Source organism: Hibiscus syriacus, unplaced genomic scaffold (genome assembly GCF_006381635.1).
Source record: "Hibiscus syriacus cultivar Baekdansim isolate YM2019G1 unplaced genomic scaffold, ASM638163v2 tig00003403_pilon, whole genome shotgun sequence".
Lineage (NCBI taxonomy): Eukaryota > Viridiplantae > Streptophyta > Magnoliopsida > Malvales > Malvaceae > Hibiscus > Hibiscus syriacus.
In genome coordinates, this window is record NW_024061970.1 from 689256 (window position 1) to 711648 (window position 22393).

The following is a 22393-nucleotide window of genomic DNA, read 5'->3' on the forward strand; positions in this document are numbered from 1 at the left end:
TATCAATGTGACGAATATGAACGAAACACACTTCAAAACTGAAATAATTAGTTTAAACACAGAAGCACCATAATTCATGCAACAGTAAATAAGGCTGCAGGAACTATAAGAAAATATGAGATGAGGTCATTGCTTCAGATAACGAAAACCAATTGCTATACATACCACTGGTCAGCACATCAACTGGAAGCTTCCTCAGATGATTCCGAAGAGAGTCAAAGTTTTCAAAGGATTCTAGAGGTCTTCCGCCACATTCCAGGTTTTGAATGATAGGAAACAAACCTAATAAGACAATTAACTGAACAGTTAGCGTTCTGGAAAGAACAAAACATAATTGAATAAGAGGAACAATGCAGTTATTATGACCAATGATGAGTAAAGGGAAAAAGTAATGGTAGGTAGCAATCTCAATAACTCTAATGTAGAGAACTAATACTTTCTAGCAAACTACTGTGCTCACCCACCCAAAATTGTTAAACTAAGAAACAAGTAAATTTTGACAAATAAACCCTACATGTTGAACTCTTCTCTAGAGGAAGCAACAAATAGTATAAACCAGCTAGTTCAACCTTCAAAGACTCGATGCTTATCTTGTTCCCAGTTTTTCAATGATAAGGCTGCAGAAACTATAAGAAAATATGCTTAACAAGGAAACAAAAGTAAACCTATCACATGATTAAGGGGAAAGTTATATTACGTACATTTAATAAAAACCCAGATATAAAAGGGAGTGAAGGGGAGAGAATAAAGAGGGAGAAGACATGAAAAAGGAAGCAAATTTGAAGGGGAGATATAGAGAGAGCATTTATCGGAAGAATCCTCTCTTTGATCCTCTTCAACTTCACCAAAACTCAGCATCAACCGGCTTTGAAATCCAACTCCGATGTGGAATATAAATCCTTCTCCTTTTGAATTTCTAGGTGATAGGGAAGCGATGGTGTATTAATGAACGTTGCTCTTGTTGAAGAATCAAACCTAGAAAGCTCTAGACTCGATGAAGAACAAAGGAATGAACAGGGGAAGGTGGTGGCAACAACTATGATTCTTTAGGGTTTTTTAGGTGCTGGAATCAAGGCAACAAGATTAGAATAAGATAAACAAAAGATAAATAAATTGAAAAATGAAATAAGATAATAAAGAAATCAAAAGATCTCCCTTATTAAGGTAAACGATAAAGATGATTGATGATGTGGATGGATTTGTGGAAAATAGATGGATAATGTCCTATCGAGCCCTCCTGGTCACAATGAAAAGGCAAACACGATAATATGAGTCTAACCAATCCTTCTAGCCGCGATGAAAAGGCAAATTGGAGTGTGAAGATTAATCTCCCTCACAAGAACTTGAAATAACTCTAGGAGAAGAAGCTTCGAAGGCACAAGACAATCAACACTTGCAAAAATGAATTCTTGTTGTATTATTAATCGAAGAAATCTGTTTTACAAAGTTGAATGAGGCCTCCTTTATATATGAGATGAGTTCTAAAGGTCCTAAATAACTAATGAATAAAATCTAACAAAATTAAACATGTATTAACTCTAATTCCTATAAATAAATGTTTTAACTCAACCTTAATTATAATAAAATAATAAATATAATCTTAAAAGATAATGTATCATCCTATATTATTATAATCGAAGAAATCTGTTTTACAAAGTTGAATGAGGCCTCCTTTATATATGAGATGAGTTCTAAAGGTCCTAAATAACTAATGAATAAAATAATAACAAATTAAACATGTATTAACTCTAATTCCTAATAAAATAAATGTTTTAACTCAACCTTAATTTATAATAAAATATATTAAATTATATTAAAAATAATCAGTAAAAATATTGAAAATTCATAATAATTACAAAATCACGTATTAATCTCGATAGGAATTTTTGCATGCGTTATCTTTTCTAAAATGGACTTGAGTTCCCGATATCGGATTGATACAATTCAATAACCGTTGGAAAGATAAGAGACAAATGATCGTATCTCTAGAAGACATGTTGACCAAATAAGATCAGGATCCCATTAAAAAAGTTTTCGCAAGTATGATGTTGTTATGGTCTTCTTTTCCAAAGCTTGGACGGTGGATCATTTGGAAGAGTTATTACTTCTTCCTTTGATGTGAGCCTTGTGATGCATGTATCATCCTTTCTTTCTTCAAAAAGATTCGACATCGAATCAGAAACATTAAAAGGAGCAACATTAGAATCGTTTAATGATTAATTCACATTATGCTTACCGAATATATGCTTTGAATCTTCGAGACTTTGTTCTTCTAATAGGTTCAAGTAGAAACATTAGTCCAAAGAAGCATGTATTATCATTATGGACTCTAGTGCATGTATCATTCCCCCACTCCTCAAAAGGATTCATCCTCGAATATAGAAATCCAAGAGAAAGAGAATTAGATGTGTTGAAAGGAAAACTCGTGAAACATTTACCAGGATCAATGTGATGTATCTTTATGCATTTTAGTCGAGGTTTCTTCTTTGTAGGAACTTATTTCTTGTAGTCTTGAAATCCTCTTTTGCATACAAGTCTTGTAATATGATGTTTAGGTTGAAATTCAACATGGCGTCGGCTACTGTTGGCTTTCTTTATGGTTGCTTCAGATATTCTCTCCATGGTTTTACTCGTGTGTGGTGAGAATGAATGTTTAAAAAACATGTCGACTGGTTTGTTAAAGTAATCCTTTAAGTCTCCTAAGTGTGGTTCATGAATTAAGAAGTCTCGGGAGGAGATTTATGGACTGCAGAACCTTCGTGTTTGTGCATCGTCTACTGTGCTTTGCTTACCTCTGTATTTGACGCACTTAAAGGAGTTGTGTTTAGTATGGGTGACAACTTCAAGAGTCTTACCTTGTAAAAAGTAGAAGAAGTATGTTACAATATCATTAAAATAAGTAATAAAATACTTACCTTTGGACTCTCATAAATCGTAACTCTTGATTGATATGGCATAGTGATTAGGGCTTTCAGGTGGTAACCTGTCAGGAGGGTCAACTAGCACCACTCGGTAACTCTTGGTGATGGAAGATGGTATGGGCCAGTCCCGTGTTGCTTTCACTTTTTCATCATTTACATGGATTCCCTCTGCACAAACTATAAAGCCTGTGGAGTTGTTCAAATCATGATTCGTCATTAAGATGGCGTCACGACTAAGGCTTTCCTGTATGTAGCATTTTTGTAACAAATCTAACTCTTTGGTTTCTTTGAGATTGTATGTTTGACGAGGTATGATGGTGTAATATCCCAAAATCAGGGTTAGTGACTAAATTATAAAACTTCAAAATTTAGTGATTAAAGTAGATAAATTGAATAGTATAGGGACTTATATTATAAATTTTGTATAGGATTAAATATCAAAAAAGGAAGAATGGAAGGGCAAAATGGTCATTTGATCATTTAATGAATTAAATATTGGTATGGGTTATGTTATATACACGTGGGAAATGGAGGATTAAGGGAAAGTTTTTCCAGAGAATTCTCTTCCTCATCTTTTTCAGCCGTGAACTTTAAAAGCAAAGGTGAGTTTTCTTGTTAGTAGATTATTTGTTTAATTTAAGGGTTGTTTACGATCCTTAGGTGATACTTAAGCTTAAGAAAAGCTTAAGTTAACTTTAAATCAAAGAATGAAGAAGTTAGGAGAGAATAAAAGTGAGGAGTTTTTAAATGAAATCTTGGAAAAGAGTGGATAAGTATAATTTGAAACTAAATTTGACTTGTAAATGGTGGAATTAAGAGATATGAAGTGATAGAATTGAAATTAGAACATGTTGAGAATTTGGTTTGATTATTGGTTTCCATATTGAAGAGGGGATTTTGAGGTTAAGGATGTGTTAAATGAATAAAAATTGGTTAAAGTATGTGTAATTGAGTTAGGAATATTAGAGGGAATAAAACATGAAGTGTTTAAGCTAATAAGAATGAATTTTTGGACTTAAAAAGGAAAATATGTGCATTGGGTATCAGTACTACTTCATCAGTTACCAATACTTCATGAGTAAAATAGGGATTGTATTCATGAGGTATTGATACCTGAAGAACAATATCGATACCAAGGGGTACTGATACCATAAGGATGGTATCGATACCATCTTTGAAACGAGAATTTCAAAATGCAATATGGGTATCAATACCTAGGCATGGAACCTATACCTATAAGATAAGTGATATAGGGAAGATTTATATACTTAAAGGAAACTATGATATATGAGTCATGTGAAGTTGAACTAAATAAATAGAATAACTTAGTATATAAATAATGTGAAATAAGTGATACAAATTATATGTGAGGGTATAGGCTACATGATACGTATAAATCCAGGATAATATTTACTTATAGGACATATGAGATTACTTGTTTATGTTATATAATATATACATGGACAAGTTAGGAAACTACATGTGAAATGAGATTGAGTCAGATGAGTTGCATGATATATTGGGTATGTTTAAAGTAAGTTATGTGAATGCATGTGGGTATGTTTTAATTGAATTTTGTGATTATGAATGAAATGATATGAGCTATATGAAAATAAGTAACGTGCTTACATAATCACAAGATATGAGATATGACATGAGATATATGAAAGAAAGTATATGTGATATATGGGAAACATAAGTGAACAAGAGATGGCAATGACATACATGTTATATGAACACATAATAAGTGTTATAAGCAAAGTGACATGTATTGATGAATATGGGAAATGATATGAAAGAGAATGCCCATGTTATGTGAAATGAGAGCAAGAGGTATAGTTGGCATGCCAAGATTCGAGAATTACCTATGTCATTCGGGACATATGGACATGACCTTTGGAACATAGACTTCATATGCCACTCAGTGGAATTATACGAGTTGTGGTGATAGCATAGGTGCACAACCTCAATGTACTCACATATCTTTAGTTCTCACATGTGTACATGGGCTAAGACAGAGATAACAACAAATATCTTATATATATATGTTGTATATGCTTATATGATATGAGATGAATTATAAAAACTGTATGATATTATGTTTGATTCTTTGCGAATTAATCCATGTGATATATGATGTGCACACCTAGTACATAAAAATCATATGATAAAAAGATTAATAATAAAGCTAAGTATAAATATTATGATATATGTGCATGTGTGTACTTGTAATATAAAATGATAGATGTTTGTGCATGATATACTCGTATTAAGTGTTCAAACATTGTTAGAAACTAGAGTTTCAATTATAAGTTTACACTAAGTCATCGACTTAGCTTGTGAGTGTTTCACACGTAGGTTTCGGGAAGTAAGAAGAGAAGCTTAGATGAGAAATACAGGTCAGCTTCTCCCTTATGGATATTAGACCAGAACATTATTTTATGTATTTGTTATTTGAAATGTAGTTGGCATGTAAGATAAACAATTTGAATTGTATATGCTCTGATAAGTTTGTAAACTTTTATTTTGAAATAATATGCAGTTTTCTTTTAATGGGAAATCTCCATTATTTTGCACAAGTAAAGATTTTGAAAGTTGATATGACACCTCAAATTCGGATCTGGGTCGAATACGGGTTGGTGTTACATTTAATGGTATCAGAGCTAAGGTTTAGCTGGTTCTAGGCTTAAACCGAAGTCAAAGGAGTTTTAGAATGTGTACATGCCAACATAAAGTGGATTATTTTGATCTGATAGTGAAAGGAGTATGTTGTCTTGCTAATAGAATAAGATTAGTATGATATAGTAGAAATCTGATTATGAGAATTTTAGAAGAAAAGTGAGAGGTGAACCTGATGATGGTAGCAATTGACATGTCCTAGCTAGGCAGGATGAAGAGTGGACACATCAGAAAGTGCCTTATAAGAACGAAGGTTATTTTTGAAAGTTGAAAACACGTTAGAATAGGGTTAGAGAGTATCTACCGTTTTGAATCAAAAAAGTTATATGAAGTAATATGTGAGGGTATAGGTTACATGATCGATATAAATTCAGGATAATATTTACTTATAGGACATATGAGATTACTTGTTTATGTTATATAATCTATACAGGGATAAGTTAGGAAACTACATGTGAAATGAGATTGAGTCAGATGAGTTACATGACATATTAGGTATGTTTAAAGGAAGTTATGTGAATGCATGTGGGTATAATATAATTGAATTATGTGATTATGAATGAAATGATATGATCTATATGAAAATAAGTAATATGTTTACATAATCACAAGATGTGAGATATGACATGAGATATATGAAAGAGAAAGTATATGTGATATATGGGAAACACATGTGAACAAGAGATGACAATGACATACATGTTATATGAACACATATTAAGTGTTATAAGCAAAGTGACATGTATAGGTAAATATGGGAAACGATATGAAAGAGAATGCCCATGTTATGTGAAATGAAGCTAGAGGTATAGTTGGCATTCCAAGAGTTAAGGATTACCTATGTCCTTCGGACATATGGACAGGTCCTTCGGGATATATGGACAGGTCTTTCGAGACATATGGACATGTTCTTTGGGACATAGACTTCGTATGCCACTTAGTGGAATTATACGAGTTGTGGCGATAGCATAAGTGCACAACCTCAATGTACTCACATATCTTTAGTTCTCATATGTGTACATGGGCTAAGACAGAGATAATAACAAATATCTTATATATATATGTGTTGTATATGCTTATGTGATATGAGATGAATTATAAAAACTTTATGATGTTATGTTTGATTCTTTGCGAATTGATCCATGTGATATATGATGTGAACACCTAGTAAATAAAGGATCATATGATAAAAAAGATTAATAATAAAGCTAAGTATAAATATTATGATATATGTACATGTGTGTACTTTTAATATAAAATGATAGATGTTTATGCATGATATATTCATATTAAGTGTTCATGCATTGTTAGAAACTAGAGTTTCAATTATAAGTTTATATGCCTCACTAAGTCATCAACTTAACTTGTGAGTGTTTCACACGTAGGTTCCGGGAAGCAAGAAGAGAAGCTTAGAGGAGCAAGACAGGTCAGCTTCTCCCTTATGGATATCAATCAAACATTATTTTATGTATTTGTTATTTGAAATGTAGTTGGCATGTAAGATAAACGATTTGAATTGTATATGCTCTGGTAAGTTTGTAAACTTTTATTTTGAAATAATATGAAGTTTTATTTTAATGGGAAATTTCCATTATTTTACCCAAGTAAAGATTTTGAAAGTTGATGTGACATCTTGGATTCGGATCCGGGTCGAATACGGGTTGGGGTATTACATTTAATGGTATCAGAGCTAAGGCTTAGCCGATTCTAGGGTTAAACTGAAGTCAAAGGAGTTTTAGAATGTGTACATGCCAAGATAAAGTGGAAAATTTCTGATATGATAGTGAAAGGAGTATGATATCTTACTAATTGAATAAGATTAGTATGATATAATAGAATTATGATTATGAGAATTTCCGAAGAAAAGTGAAAGGTAAACCTAATGGTGGTAGCAATTGACCTACCCTGGCCAGGCAGGATGAAGAGCGGAGACATCAGGAAGTGCCTTATAATATCGAAGGTTATTTTTGAAAGTAGAAAACACGTTAGAATAGGGTTAGAGGGTATCTACTGTTTTGAAACAGAAAAGTTATATGACGTAATATGTGAGGGTATAGGTTACTTGATTGATATAAATTCAGGATAATATTTACTTATAGGACATATGAGATTACTTGTTTATGTTATATAATGTACACAGGATATGAAAGAGAAAGTATATGTGATATATGGGAAACACAAGTGAACAAGAGATGGTAATGACATACATGTTATATGAACACATAATAAGTGTAATAAGCAATGTGACATGTATAAGTGAATATGGGAAATGATATGAAAGCAAATGCCCATGTTATGTGAAATGAGAGCTAGAGGTATAGTTGACATGCCAAGAGTCGAGGATTACCTATGTCCTTCGGGACATATGAATAAGATTACCTATGTCCTTCGGGACATATGGACATGATTACCTATGTCATTTAGGACATATATGGATAGGTTCTTCGGGACATAGACTTCATATGCCACTCAGTGAAATTATACGAGATGTGGTGACAACATAGGTGCACAACCTTAATGTACTCACATATCTTTAGTTCTCACATGTGTACATGGGCTAAGACAGAGATAACAATAAATATCTTATATATATATATATATATGTTGTATATGCTTATGTGATGTGAGATGAATTATAGAAACTGTATGATGATATGTTTGATTCTTTACGAATTGATCCATATGATATATGATGTGCACACCTAGTAAATACAAGATCATATAATAAAAAGATTAATAATAAAGCTAAGTATAAATATTATGATATATGTGTATGTGTGTACTTGTAATATAAAAGGATAGATGTGTGCATGATATACTCGTATTAAGTGTTCATGCATTGTCAGAAACTAGAGTTTCAATTATAAGTTTATATGCCTCACTAAGTCATCGACTTAGCGTGTGAGTGTTTCACTCATAGGTTCCGGAATAAAGAATAGAAGCTTAGAGGAGCAAGACAAGCCACCTTCTCCCTTATAGATATCAGATAGAAAATATTTTATGTATTTGTTATTTGAAATGTAGTTGGCATGTAAGATAAACGATTTGAATTGTATATGCTCTAATAAGTTTGTAAATTTTTATTTTGAAATAATATGAAGTTTTCTTTTAATGGGAAATTTCCATTATTTTGAACAAGTAAAGATTTTAAAACTTGATGTGACACCTTGGATTCGTATCCAGGTTGGATACAGGTTGGGGGTGTTATATTAATGGTATCAGAGCTAAGGTTTAGTCGGTTCTAGGTTTAGCCAGTTCTAGGCTTAAACCAAAGTCAAATGAGTTTTAGAATGTGTACATGCCAACACAAAGTGGAAAATTTCTGATATGATAGTGAAAAGAGTATGTTGTCTTGCTAATAGAATAAGATTAGTATGACATAGTAAAAATTGATTATGAGAATTTTCGAAGAAAAGTCAGAGGTGAACCTGATGGTGGTAGCAATTCACCTGCCCTGGAAGGTAGGATGAAGAGCAGACACATCATAAAGTGCCTTAAAGATCGAAGGTTATTTTTGAAAAGTTGAAAACAAGTTAGAATAGCGTTAGAGGGTCTCTACTGTTTTGAATCGGAAAAGCTATATGAAGCAGTTTCGTTATTACATGGATAAAATAGAATATAGTGGCAAATGTCACCATAAGAACATTAAAAGATCAAAGGATGTTGTTAGAATTTTTAGAAGAATTAAAAAATAAGTACATCAGTGAAAAATGTATAAGACAAATGAAGCTAGAGTTTCAAACAGGAGAATTGTAATGTGTATTAATAAGAGTGTAGTTTGATAAGTTGAGTGAATTGTTGTGAAGCTAATCTAAATGAAAATAATATGTAAGTGATGTGTGGAGGGCTTGCTCTTAGACTAAAATAGTATTATTGGTGTTGAAATTGTTCCTTTTCAAGAAGTGATTAATTGTGTTAAAGATCTAGAGAGCTCAGAAGGATTAAGAGAATTAGTATTGCGTAGAAATCATTACTATCGAAGAGAGACATAGATTAGGATTTTCAACTACAAACTTGGTTTCAATTAGTTGTATTCATGTTGAAAGATCAAATCTGATGAAAGTCAGACTCACTTAAATCAGGAGTTAAAGATAGATATGAAATTAAGATATGAAAGTGGTGGAATGGATTAAAAGTTCTATTAGAAATTATGTAAATTGAAGAAGAAAAAATATTTAAAATGGATTAACTAATGTGGATATTATTTCGGAAGAGTTTAAGAATGTGTACATCGGTGATTAGTTTACAAGACAAAGGAAGTTGGAATGTTGAGTTTGAGCAAAGGAAATTGCATAGTGTATGAGAAAGGATGTGGATTTGATAAGTTAAATAAATTATTGATGGGTTAATTCGAATGAAAAGAATGTATATAATAGGTTCGATGAAGGTTTACGTTCCAGATTGGAAGAACTGGTGTTGATTAACGAAGTTATGTGATAGTAAGTGTACTTGAGTTAAAGGATTAGAAGATGATATCAGGGTAAATTAATTAAGTATGGAATGATTTAGATATGGTTGTATATTTTGATCATATGAATGTGATATAGTAAAGAAGATAAGGATCCGTATGTTTGAGGTAAGTTGAGGATTGATAGAAAAGTTTAAGGTGATAAAAAAAGATGTTGGTGTTGTGATTTGAACAAGGATTTTACAAGAATTAAGATTTGTGCAAAAGAGAGGATTATCAGAGTTATGATGACATGATAAAAATGTGTAATTAGAGATAAGTATAATTAAAAGAGTATGAGAGTATGAAAGAAAAGATATGACCGATGTTATAAGGAGATTTTGATTTATGGAAAATAATGGAATAAGTAAATGAAAGAATGGAGTTTACAGAATCAGATATGACAAGGTTATATGGAAGTATAGATTATAAGTTTGAGATAGAATAAGAAAAGTGTGTAAGGTGATGTGGAAAGATTATTTAATTTCGTAAAGTATATGCCTTAACCATATTGGATGAAGATTTAAGGTTATGTTTCTTATTCAAGTAGATGTAGTAAGAGAAATAAAGAATAATTTATATGTATTAAGGAAGTTTAAGAGACAATTAAATGATGATGGAGTAAAAGTTTGGTTATTATTGCAAGGCAATTAGAGATTGATGAGGAAATTGATTGATTATGATGTTGAGTGATAAGAATTGATGTTACTATCTACATGATAAGTGACATAATATGGATGTATAAGAGAAAAAGGTAGTTGAAAAATTAAAGTAATGAAAGTCAAGTTATTAATGATAATACGAAAGATTAAATTGAGAAGGTAACATGAGGATATGAATAAGATATGTGTAGACAATATCTTCATCCACTAGTGTAGTGAAAATTCGAGGACAAATTTTCTTAAAGGAGATGAGATTTGTAATATCCCAAAACCAGGGTTAGTGACCAAATTATAAAACTTTAGAATTTAGTGATTAAAGTAGATAAATTGAATAATGTATGGACTTATATTGTAAATTTTGTATAGGATTAAATATCAAAGAAAGAAGAATTAAAGGGTAAAATGGTCATTTGACCATTTAATGAATTAAATATTGGTATGGGTTATGCTATATACACGTGGAAAATGGAGGATTAAGGGAAAGTTTTTCTAGAGAATTCTCTGATTCATCTTCTTCAGCCGTGAACTTTAAGAGCAAAGGTGAGTTTTCTTGTTAGTAGATTATTTGTTGAATTTAAGGGTTGTTTATGATCCTTATGTGATACTTAAGCTAAAGGAAAGATTAAGTTAACTTTAAATCAAAGAATGAAGGAGTTAGAGAGATAAAAGTGAGGAGTTTTTAAATGAAATATTGGAAAAGAGTTGATAAGTAGAATTTGAAACTAAATTTGAATTGTCAGTAGTGGAATTAAGAGATATGGAGTGATAGAATTGAAATTAAAACATATTGATAATTTGGTTTGATTATTGGTTTCCATATGGAAGAGGGGATTTTGAGGTTAAGGATGTATTGAATGAATAAAAATTGGTTAAAGTATGTGTAATTGAGTTAAGAGTATGAAAGGGATTAAAGCATGAAGTGTTTAAGCTAATAAGAGTTAATTTTCAGGATTAAAAAGGAAAATCTAGGCAATGGGTATCGGTATGGATTCACCAGGTACCGATACTTCAAGAATAAAATAGGGATTGCATTCATGTTGTATTGATACTTGAAGAACAATATCAATACCAAGGGGGTACCGATACCATAAGGACGATATCGATACCATCTTTGAAACGAGAATTTCAGAATGCAATATAGGTATCGATACCTAGGCATGATACCGATACCACAGCTAGGGAAGTATCGATACCCTACGGGGGTACCGATACTACTCCAAGTGGAAATGAAATTAAGCCTTTCTTTTGGTCTAAGAAATTAAGGATCGAATTATGATAACTGGAATGCTGATATGTATATAATATGTATGATTGTGTAGATATCGATCGAGAGAAAAGTTCAGACAAGTCGACAAGTATTAGGCATCGAGAAAAAGATAAGAGAACGATATTGACTAGTGAGGCTAGGTGAGTGCATGCTAGTAGTATATGATGTTTAATGGAAATAGGACTTGTAATGAGTCTACTTCTTATAGTAGTATGCATGAATTCATAAATATGAGCATATGTGCTATATATGATTATATTTGTTACATGATTTGGGAAAATACATATTAAGGTGATGAATCTATTCGATATGATAAATATGTATATGACCATAGGGACATAAGGAATTGTATGAACATATGATAGGTGACCTTACATGATACATGATATATGTGAACATAAGAGGATAATCTATAAACCATATGATATTAAATTATAAGATTATATAAATACATGATTATGAGATAAAGCAGGTGATTATGAGCTAGGTAAACATGTGTAAAGGCTATATACACAACAGGAACATGAGTTGGGCAAGTTTATAGTGATGTGATCAATTATATGAACCATTATAATAGAATTATATGACTAAATGAGAAGTGAGATAAATTAAATAAGATTAAACTATAAGATAATATGAGAATAATATATTAATGAGGAGACTTGAGCATAATAGATGATACGAACCTATAAGATAAGTGATATAGGGAAGATTTATATACTTAGGAAACTATGATATAGGAGTCATGGGAAGTTGAACTAAATAAATATATTAACTTAGTATATACTACAAGAAAATATACCTTTAATGACACACGCTAATTTATGACTTGTAAAAAATGTGTCATAAAAAATGTCATGTTTCTTAAAATCTGAATGATTTATGACTTAAAATAATGTGTTATATTTAATAGTCATAATCCAAAAAATTTAACAAAAACACGAATACACTTTTCATTGTGTGTCATCTTTAAAAGTCATCTTTTAATTTCCCCCCATAATTTTCATCACGTACGCTTGCTTTCCCGCTTCTAGTCCTCCTCGATCATCAGTTCACACTAAACCTATGTTTCCCTTTTCTCTTTCCATTAATTCACGCACGTATGCTTCCCCCCTTTTTCTCTTTGCATTCCGATTAGTCTTCCTCGCCTTTCATATTTATCAAATCACGCACGCATGCTTCTCGGCTTTCATCGCCTCAGCCCTAGCCTCTTATCGCCAAAACCCCTTAAAATTCCAAGTTAGTCTTCCTTTTTTTGGTTCTTTAGAAAAATTTAGAAGTTAAATGAGTGAACATTAACAAAGAAGTGTTGAGTACCGTTTTGATTTTTGAGAGTTTCTGTCAGTTGGCTGTTTTGGTATATGTGGATGACTTTTAAGTGATTTAATTTACAGATTATTGATATTTGGGCTTTAGTTCGAAAGAACTTGGTTAACTTGCTTTTGTATTCTGTTTGAGAAATGCGGTTTTGGTTAATAGGAGCTGTTTCTTCGTTGATTATGTTCTAACTAGGAATTTAATAATTTTTTAGGTGGAAAATGCTTTGAACTATAGGCTTCTAAATATGTATTCTTTATTTTGTTTAATTATATTCCATTTTGGAATTTCATTTAGCTTGAGTATTTCCCGGGGGGGGGGGGCGGGAGAATAGGTGATGTTTAAGCTGAATAATAGCCACAATACAATTTTGATGGAGACAGAGAGTTGTTAGGCATGCTCGAATATTTTATTTTAATTTTTCTATCTTTAAATTGGTTGCACTTATCTATAGCTGAAATGAGCTGGCGGGATAGATACAATGTTAAATTTGATGTGTTAATGGGAAAGATACTTGGTACGCAGATGGATATGTGGCTGGTGACCTACGGTTTTATCATCCATTGCACACCAGATCCCACCGCGTGCTTAAGATGAAATTTATAGACTCAAGTAGAAGCCATTTTGTGCTGCCAAATATGTTGTTCCATTCAAAAACAAGAAGTGAATGATCGAGCAATTCTTTAGATCAGTTTCGAAGTGACTATGTCAATGTTAAATCATCATCTTGAGTCTCTAGATCTGGAACATGTTCGTTCAAGTTTGGATGATGGGGCTGATATTTCAGATTACAATGTTGTTAATAACATTGATACTTCACGTGTTAGACCAAAATATTTTAGAAATAGGTTTCTAAACTTTGTACAGTTGAGTTCTGTATTAAATAATGCGGTGGAATCATTCTTTAAGAGTGAGAATTGGCGGAGGTTATTTGTGACAGCTGTACTTCTTGTAATTAGTCGTGTTGGATATTTCATCCCTCTACCTGGTTTTGATAGAAGGCTGATACCTCAAGAATATCTTAGCCTTGTCTCTGGGTCTGTTGGTAAGTTCTGCAATCTAGAAGAAAAACTTGCACCATTTTCCATTCATTTTAAGCTATATGGAGTTTTATCTTCATTTGTAGTAAGTGTTGATTAAGTTTTGTCTATAACAAATTTGTGGCCTTTTATTTTACTTTTGGTAGATGATCTGGGTGATTTTTCTGCGGAGCTTAAACTGTCATTTTTTTCAGCTTGGTATCAACCCTCAGATCATTGCATCTATAATTATGCAGGCTTGTAATTTTTCTTTGGTCATATAAGATTTGTTTTACATGATTGTGTAAACTTTTAAATTCCATATTTTTTTCTACACTTCATGCTATGAAATCTATTTGCCACCCTCATGTTTTATGTTTAAGTGTAGATAGATAGATAAATGTTGAGGATGGTTGCTATGTTCTTTTAAGACGAAATGATTGTAAAAATGGCCAAAAGTTATTTCCTGTATTAAAAAAGCTTATATGATGTGTCTAGTTGTTCTTCTTTGGCCAATGTTCTAGAGTTTAATGATCCATTAGGGTTCTGTAGTTACTTTCTTTTAGTTGGAATAAAATTACTACCTTGTTATTGGATAAATGTACGGGACTAGGAATCACTTCATATTATGTGGTGTTGGTCTTCTGTAGTGTATTTAGGAGTGGTTGTAAACTTTTCTTGTTCGTTTAGTCTTGGAAACCAATGTCTAGGATCTTTGTAGACATATTTGTTAACTTAAATTAAAAAAAGAAAGAAAGAAGATGTGTAGACCTTTTCTTGCCAAGGGAAAGATACTCCATTAAATCTTGCCTTTGGCCTAAATTTCTTTTGTTTTATGAATTATTTTATTTTTGATGCATTCTCATGTGTGTTCTCTTGAATTGATTGAAAATATGTACTCTGCCATATTGTTCCATCCTTAGTGAAGTTGCGGAAGAAGGGATTGGATGGTCACGAGAAGATTAAGAGATATATGTGTGTCTATTTTTTCCTTTTAAGCAGTGAGACGAGTCCTTGCTACATGTATAATTCTTGAAAATATTACTTGACGTTTACAAAGCATGCTATTATTCTTTCATTGCAGATGGCGGATTTCACTTGGCTTTGCAATACTAGAAGCTATTATAGTTGATTGCTATTCTCTTCCTTGTTCAATTTATGCAGCCAATTGCAGGTACTTTAGCAATATAAACATGAAAACAACAATTTCTGATGCTTTTGTTTCTCACAAGAAATTGGCAGGATATGACGCATATTCAGCCTTTTCCTGGAATAAAACTTAAACATTTATATTTGAGCTTTTACTTGTAAAATAAATTCTTATGGTTTTTGTAGGGTTAAGCATGTGATGGTGACTGCTTTACTTTTGGTTTATGGTGCAATGACTATGACATAGATATGTGATACGATATCAGAATCCGAATTTGGTATCATTCTTATTACATTTACTCCTTATTTATTTCAATTGTTACATACAAGTTTTTTATTTAATAAGAACAACTGAGTAACTGACCGAATAAATGTAAAGCTAGTGGTTATTTTCTCTAGAATCTATAATGAGGAAAACTATGGAAATAGAGCTTTAAGCAAAAGATTTTATTCGATGTGCAGAGACCTTATGTTGGATTGGAGGAAATAATAGGAAATTGTGATATTCTTCTCATATGTTCACCTTGAGAGGAGAAATATGCTTTTATCCATGATTATAGAAGTTATAGAAATTCATTAAAAGTTTCAGCGTTTCACCTTGTCCAAAGTCAAGGAAAGTTCATATAAAATTGGCGTGCTTTTTAAAGATCATGTTTTCTTACATTTTGAAAGTGATGAAGCTGCACATTACTGCGATGTTTTGAGTAATGTGGCCTTCTTAATTCACTGCTTTTGTGTTTCAGGTCAAGGTTCATCTCTAATTATATGTGTTGGAATATTGACTGGATACACAGATACGTTGTATGAGATGTTGACTCAACTCTCAGGTATGCTCTCAGGTATGCCATATGTGCTGACTAAGGTCGCCTTCTTAAGTTGGGTGGAGCTTTTGTCAGAATTATAACTTTTTAGTTCAAAAACTGTCATGTTTTAAAAGTAAAAAAATGATTTCATAATTTCTTTTTTCCATGCAAAATTCTTATTAGTAATAAGTAAAATATCCTAAGCGGTTGTTAATTAACAAATTAAGTTTGATTAGGTAGGCAGCCTGAAGTTGTGGTGCCAAAATTTGGTTTCATTGTAAAGAGTACATTGTGTAGCTATTTTAATGAAAGTAATTCAGTATATGGGTCATAGGAAGGTGAGGAAAGTGGTGTGAAAATTGTATCTCTACACTAGTGATTATTTGCTCAACTACAACGACCTTGGTTTTTTGTAGATGTGGACATTAACTATACGCGTCTTCTGCATTTTTCAATGTGCATCATTATTGGTTTCTTGCATCTACAGGAAGTGTCATGAGTTGGTGGTCGTACATGCATACTGGATTAGGTGTTTTTACTATAGTCACCATGTGGTAGTTGTTGTAACTGAGGGTTATAGGAAAATAAAGCTGCAATACTATGGGCTTAAACTAGCATCTGCTGCAAGGTAAAGTTAGTGCCACTTACCTAGACATTAGATGCATTTGGTGGAGAGACATAGGCTTTGGTTTCAATTCTTCTTTGTGCAGCATAGATAATACACTTCATGGCTAATCCGAGCAGGGAGAAGTAACTAATTTTATATGAACTAGGACTATTGTTGAATTCATTTAAGGAGATTTTTAACTTTCAGTGTTTGTTTATTAACTTATAATAATGGTTATATATTCTTTCTCAATGTCGTATTTTCTTTGTTTTGTGTGTTGGACAGGGAAGATACCCCAATCACTAAAGTAGAACCCTATATTCCTTTTATTATTAATCCATCAAGAATGCAACCTGTTCTCACTACCACTTATCTATTGGCTTTTCCAAGTATTATTGCAAGGTAATTGTTCCCTGATGTGATTTAAAAACTTATTTTGAATCATCTATTCTATTCACATTTTTGGGGCAATATTTTTTTGATGCATTACATATATTGGGTTTGTTGTTTGTCTTATCCTACGGACTTACCTTAAAGCTATCTTTTTTTTGAATGCCCAAAATGATCTTAACACATTGCATTATTAGCAGTATCCTTGGTTCACCATTTTAGGAGCATGTTAAGGAGATATTGAACCCTGCAACATCTGTTAGAGCAGAACCATGGGTTTACTATTCAATATATGCGTTTTTTGTTTTTCTATTTAATATCTTTGACATTGTAAGTGCTTTTGAACCTCTGTGATTCTAAGTTTCTGATGATTACATGCTTATTGTGTGCTATTGCTATCTAAATTTCTTCCATTTTCCTATTTGTATACATTGGACTAATCTTTAAATATAATAATCAATCGTTGAATTTGTTTATATGATGTGTTTTTTTTGAAGAATTCTGCAATTCTGGCTTCTATTAGTTTATCCACTACTCATTGCTTCTTTCTGTTTGCTGTTTGTGTGGAAACTCCTGTGCAGGCCAACTTCCCAAATGAAATAGCAGATTACTGAATAAGATGGGTGCCAGGATACCAAATATAAGGCCAGGGAAGGCTACTATTGAATATCTCTCAAAGGTTCAGGCATCAACACATTTTTGGGTTACATTTCTGTCTGAAAAATAATTACAATATGTAGTTGGAAGCTTATGTGCTATATGTTGAACCTGCTTCTCATTTTTTTGGGATTCTTGGCCGTTTTTTGTCATTTTAGTACTCTTTGATAGTTATATACTTCACTTTAAATAAGTATAAATTATATACTTATTTCATATTTTTTACTTATGTTGGCGATGGGAAGGAAGAATACACGGATGATGACATTTATGATATTCGCAAAGAATGGGTATCTTATGTGGTAAACTTTATTATGCCGTGATATTTTGTATCGATATATGATTACAATATTTTTTATAACTTAATGTTAATATATTGTATGCAAATGGATTGCTTATATATATATATATATATATATATATTTAGTATTATGAGACATTAAATGTGATTTAGTTTGATTATTTGTCAATCTACAATATATATATATATATATATATATATATATATATATATTACGACATACAATCACGCCACACAAATGTGTGTTATCTTTTTTAATGATGTGTGCTTCAATGACATGCAATGTAAGTCATAAATGCAAGTCATAAATGCGTGTCATAAATTTATGACACAAATGTGTGTCATCTTCATTTATGACGGGGGCTTCAATGACGTACAATGCGTGTCATAAATGCGCGTCATAAATACGTGTCATAAATGCGCGTCATAGATTTATGACACACAATTACGTGTCATCTGAGATTTATGATGGTGGCTTCAATGACGTGTATTTGTGTGTCATATGCACCATAGATGATGCACAATGCGCGCCATTAAAGGGGTTTTTTCTAGTAGTGATATGAATAATGTGAAATAAGTTATACAAATTATATGTGAGGGTATAAGTTACATGATCGGTATAAATTCAAGATAATATTTACTTATAGGACTTATGAGATTACTTGTTTATGTTATATAATCTATACAGGGATAAGTTAGGAAACTACATGTGAAATGATATTGAGTGAGATGAGTTAATGATATATTTGGTATGTTTAAAGGAAGTTATGTGAATGCATGTGGGTATGATATAATTGAATTATGTGATTATGAATGAAATTATATGAGCTATATGAATTAGGCTCTCAGAAGCAAGAAGAGAAGCTTAGAGGAGCAAGACAGGTCAGCTTCTCCCTTATGGATATCAGATCAGAACAATAATTTATGTATTTGTTATTTGAAATGTAGTTGACATGTAAGATAAACGATTTGAATTGTATATGCTCTGATAAGTTTGTAAGCTTTTATTTTGAAATAATATGAAATTTTCTTTTAATGGGAAATTTCCATTATTTTGTATAAGTAAAGATTTTGAAAGTTGATGGTACACCTCAAATTCGGATTTGAGTCGGATACGAGTTGGGGGTATTACAGATAGAACCTTGAATTAGATTGGTTTGGTGTTGTTTTCTTCTTTCCATTGGTAATTCGTCAGGTGGATCACCTAACACTTCTCAAAAATCCTGTAAAAAAGATAAAAAAACACTAGGCAAATCCTTGTTAATGTTAGAAATTGAAACAATTGATTCCCTCAAGCGAACAAGGATGTAAGGCACTTTGTAAAGAAGGTTATCTCTCAATTTTTTTGAGTCACTATTTTCTTCTCACAATTAGGTTCACTTACCTCCCATGAGCCATTATTCTTTTGGCTTTTGTAACTAGTGACCTCTTTTGCTTTTGCCTCTTTCTCAGCTTTTTCTTTTTTTACATTCCCTACCTCCTCACAAATTCTCATTTGATCTTTAGGTGCTGAAAGTGTGTCATTATTTGCAGGTCATTGTTTTTTCTTGTCTGATTTGTCATATGTCGTCTTTTTTAGAGAAGATGGAGTAGAAGATGAGGAAGGATTTGAAAGATTACCTTGGTAAGAGGATGAATTACCTTGGTAATGTTCTCTGAATCGGAATCTTTTTTGGATTTTTTCTTCGATTCTTATTTCCTTTTTAGTGTATCTTCAAGGTTTTCGTACCATGAAGGTAAAAACAATCAGTGATGTTTAAGTTCAAGCCGACGACGAATCTTGACCAGGTGTCCTCTTCTTCTTTGGTTATGTTAGCCCTATTGAGTAAGGATTGCATCTCCTTGTAGTAGTCTTCAACTGAACTTCTACCTTGTCGAAGTCGTTGTAGTCGTAGTTTAACTTATCGTGTATAATGTATCAGTAGGAATTGGTTCCTCACGTTTGTTTGAGGTTGGTCCAATAAGTGATTGCTTGAATTTGGAAGTTCTCGATATTTTTCCTTGTTTGCATCCACCAAGTGTGAGCATATCCTTGAATTTCATGGTGATGAGCGGAAGTTGTTCAGCTTGGGGGCAGTCATGGTATGCGTGTTAGAGTATGCCCAAAGACCAATCATATGATGATTGTAATAATACTTTTATTTACCGATTTTATTGAATAAAGGCATTGCCACTATTATTTTCAGTTATATATATGTGTTTAACATAAACTGGAAGATAATAAAGTCCATACAATGACATAATTGTTATTATTAAAAGATCCCTAGTCAAGTATTATTATGGGAATGGACAATAATAATACGCTTAAGACTAGCATGTTATTGATTGATGACAAGAGTTGTCATTGACATAGAGATGTCAGAATTGATACATGATTATATTGTTAGAGAACAATGTAATGGATTGACCCATCATGAGTATATGTCTTGGATTATTATGTGACAGTCATAACATTGCTCATGGTGATGACTATATGTATGATCCTCAGACTTAAGATCAATACTATCCTAACATATATTGTTGTATGTTTTGATGCAGCTAAACAAACTCCGTAAATGGTTGCTCTATAAAGGCTGTTATTGAATATATCTCAATATAAGTAGTGGGTGTGTATGATTAAGATAGGATTTGTCCTTCCTACATAATAGGAAATATATCACATCCACTTGATTGAGTAAGACTAGAAACGCATGGCCATGCTCGAATAAGTTGATATGAGATATCATAAACTATTCGTTAATTAAAGTCTACTCTAGATATCAAGAAACAATAGATGTGCTATACAAGTGTGACTATTCCAAGACTTGTGCCTATTCTAGATATAAAGGACATAAGGATGTAATACATAAAAGAGTTAATCACCAAGATGATATGTCGAATCATATTTTCTTGTAACTTTGGTGACAATGATATATTGCTAGATGTCACTCATTGTATGTAATATTAGAATTTTTCTAATAATTACTGCTAACGTTACAAGAACCTACAGGGTCACACCCTAGGATTGATAAGTATATGTTTTAATAATCCCGAATATTTAATTTAATTAATTAAATATAGATTTAATTAATTTGAAATAATAAAATCCCTAATATGATTAGGGTAACTTAGATAAAAAAGGATTATTAAATTCCAATTAATTAAATATAGATTTAATTAATTTGAAATAATAAAAAACCTAATATGATTAGGGTAACTTGGCTATAAAAGGGTGTGTTAGGTCTAGCAGTCGTTTTGGGAGAACACACACAAAAACCTTCAGCCATTTTCTCTCAAAACAGTTTTGGGGGAAAATAAAATTGCTCTCAATCGGGTGAACTGAGTAGAGGCTGAGATGTGATTTCGTGGAGGCTTACGATTCGAACCGATCTACACCACCAGTATTCACTGTTGTCTTTGTTGTTTTTCAAGGAACCCACTGTAAGTATTTGTATCTCTTCCTCTCGATTTTAGTTTTTCGTACTTGATTGCTGGTGAGACCGTCGAGTTTTGTTTCTGCTGCGCCATGGGGTGCGCCGACAGTCCCAACAATGTGAAAAGAGATCAAGTTTTCCTTCCTAATCAATATACTTGTCCGAATCATTATCTCATTTGAAAGACGGGATCATGAACTTTAGTTTTGCAAAGAGTTCTGGTGCTTGGAAGTGTGGTTGTGCTCGTATGGGTATCAAAAGTTTAACATTGTCTGGTCTTGGATTTTGGTTTGGTAGATCCAGTTGTGGTTCTTGTCTTTCTCTCATGGTATTGTTAAGTTCATTAAATCTTGTTTCAAACAGATTCGTGAGTCTTGCAAGTGTGGCTAAGATAGTCGTAAGTGTCTTGTTGTTATTATCGCCCATCTTGAAATTATAACACTCAAAAGAAAATTTTAACGTAAAATAAAAATAAAAGCAAGAAAATTTAACAAAGCAAGAAACGTCACAAGTCTCTCCAAGAAAGTAACATAGGGAGAAGCAAGTAAGTCGATCATGTACTCTTTAAAGCTCACTTTACCAAGTAGTCTTCCACAGTTTGTATCGGAGTTTGATTACTAGCAAAGGCGATAAGAAAAACTTAAAAGCTCTAAGAGGCCAAACAAAGGTTAGACTCCAAGAGAATGAGAATGCAAAGAAGGAAGAATTATACAAACTCTTCAGTCCTACTAACACAAGAAGATAATGTATTAAATAATGTA

At 32.2% G+C, this 22393-nt stretch overlaps 1 pseudogene; it reads left to right on the top strand.

Moving 5' to 3' along the window:
* Positions 1 to 120: 120 nt before the first annotated feature.
* Positions 121 to 17988, top strand: LOC120176801 (annotated as a pseudogene).
* Positions 17989 to 22393: the final 4405 nt, after the last annotated feature.